The sequence below is a fragment of the Tachysurus vachellii genome, chromosome 16 (assembly GCF_030014155.1).
Source record: "Tachysurus vachellii isolate PV-2020 chromosome 16, HZAU_Pvac_v1, whole genome shotgun sequence".
NCBI lineage: Eukaryota > Metazoa > Chordata > Actinopteri > Siluriformes > Bagridae > Tachysurus > Tachysurus vachellii.
Genome location: NC_083475.1, coordinates 22405683 through 22408182, shown reverse-complemented (window position 1 = coordinate 22408182; position 2500 = coordinate 22405683). Strand labels below are relative to the sequence as shown.

The window sequence follows — 2500 nt, the reverse complement described above, 5'->3', positions numbered from 1 at the left end:
TGAGTGTGTGGGTGGGTGTGTGTGTGGGTGTCATTGTCGGGGAGTTTGTGTGTGTGTGTCAGTGTGTGTGTCAGTGTGTGTGTGTGTGTCAGTGTTTGTGTGGGTGTGTGTGTGTCAGTGTGTGTGTGGGTGTGTGTGTGTCAGTGTGTGTGTGTCAGTGTGTGTGGGGGGGTCAGTGTCAGTGTGTGTGTGAGCTGTCAGTGTCAGGGAGTGTGTGTGTGTAGGTGGGTGTCAGTGTCGGGTTGTGTGGGTGTGTGGGGGTGGGGGTGGTCAGTGTCAGTGTGTGTGTGAGCTGTCAAGGAAGCGGAAAGAATGTTTTTGAAATTTCCCGCAACAGACCCGAGCGCTCTGATTGGTTGCTCTGCCATAACAGCTGTTTTTTTTTTTTGAGTTTTGAGATATCACTAGACTTCACTGTCCCCTCGTTTCCTTACTGCGTCTCTCTTTCTTCTCATTCTCTAGTTTCTAATGTTTCTTCACTCGTTTGTCACTTTGTAAATGTGCTCCTGTGTTTTGGCTGTTTACTACCGAATGTGGCAGCAGTAACACCATAAGGGACTTTGTGTCCCCTACTTATTAGTGTCCCTTCAGTCCCTCCTTCACAGTGTCCACTGCTCCCTCTTTCCCTTTAGTATCTCCTGCTCCTCTGCTTCCTTGAGTTCTGCTAGTAAGTGACGAAGACTCTCCAGTTAGTGTGACCAGTTATTAAAGTATTCTAGAGTCTGTAGTGTGCACTTGTTTACTACACTGCAGATGTGAGGATGTTAATTTAAATAAAGCTGTAAAATATTTTGTTTGTATTCAGTCTGAATTCTGAAGATATTTAAAGAGGCAGTTTTTCGAAAATGACTGAAAACCGTCTCGTCACTTCAGTCTTGTTTGGAAGTGTGTGTGTGTGTGTGTGTGTGTGTGTGTGTGTGTGTGTGTGTGTGTGGACTTCAAAGGAGTATTTGTGTGTGTGTGTGTGTGTGTGTATGTGTGAGCAGAGGCACTTGGCCCAGGTTCAGGGAACAGCACTGAGTGGAAGTGTGTGTTATCATTAACTCAGATCTCAGTGACCTCACACACTCCTCACTCATGTCTCATCACACACACTCACCTCAAACCGGTGACTATCAAAATCTGTAACGCAAAACAAAAGAAAAAGATTTGAAACATTTAAAGTGCCTCAATTTCTTTGCATTTATTTCTAAGTTACACAAATATATATGTTAAAGTTAGTTTAGAAACATTTAACTTTTTTTTCTTTAATACGATCAATAACCAGATGAAGGCAGCATCATATTCCACTTAATGTAGCTTTGATGTAATCAGATTGCGTCACCTCAAGGTGTAGTTCAGTTCTGGGCTCTGATTAGTCCAATGCTCTTTGCAGGGAGTCTCCAGTGTCAGTGCTGTGAACCAAACAGAGCTAAAACTGGACCTTTTTAAAGCTCTGAAGTTCTCCATATCTTCAAGACAGGATTTTACACTTCTTTGTGGTTTCTCAAGAACAAGCTGAGATTATTTTCTCTTATTAACTTGAAGAGGGAGAATAAAGACACACACAAAGTGAAGTAAGGATCACAAGGTGCAGATATCTCGCTTTTCATTCTGAATGACTTTGCATGTGCGTGTGTGTGTGTGTGTGTGTGCGTGCGTGTGTGTGTGTGCAGATTTTTTGTGTGTGTGTTTGTACATGCTTGCTTGGACATGTTTTCTTCATTTACACCAAGGACTGCAGGTTCACACCCTGATTAGCTACAGAACACACACACGGGATGTTTTCAGTTATCTAGGTTGTTTAAAATGTCTATTAGCAACAAATTGAAGTAATTTATATTGCAGTGAAAAAACTGAGTTTGTGTGTTTGTGTGTGTGTGTGTGTTGTAGCTGTGCATGACTTTGCATCATGCTAAAAAAAATTACTCGACTTGATTTAAAGTTAGATTGTAAAAGGTGAAGTGTTGGAGTCAGCGGTGTTCCTCAGGGCTCGCTGCTCTCTCCATTAGTGTTTTGTTCAATTCAAGAGAGAGTAAATTATTATTGTGCTGTTACTTTATAAAAATCTATCATGTGGGTGTGCTGATGTTAATAAATTCAGCTCAGGGCTCAGAACATCAGTGTGTGATAAATTTGGTGCTTTGTGGAGTCACTGCTGCGCTCCTGAAGGATATAGATCATCCTCGGTGTGTGTTTATGTTCTTTCTCTAGATTATTTGCTCAGAAGTTTAGTCTTCATGACAGGTTGCTGTTTAAGCTAGAAGTCCGGGGCCTCTGTGAGAAATGCTCAGGCCGAGACTCCGCCCTCTCGTCCTGCACCACTTCACCAATTAAATCATTCTCTCTCTCACTGCTACTGTTTATGGACATGGAGTTTACGGTTAGTGCAGAAACAGCTGAGTCGCGTCTGAGAGTTTACAGTAAATGAGTTATGATCAGACACCCAGACACTCTGTCAGATCTCTACGGTCAATGTGGCTACATCTCAAAGGAGGAAGTGCTGAGAAATGATACGCTA

The 2500-nt window shown here is 42.4% G+C and overlaps 1 protein-coding gene across 4 annotated transcripts in view; it reads left to right on the top strand.

Moving 5' to 3' along the window:
• The window catches only part of nav3 (neuron navigator 3), a 140162-nt gene that overhangs the window by 46375 nt on the left and 91287 nt on the right, over window positions 1-2500 (top strand). The gene's annotated exons all lie outside the window — the stretch shown is intronic.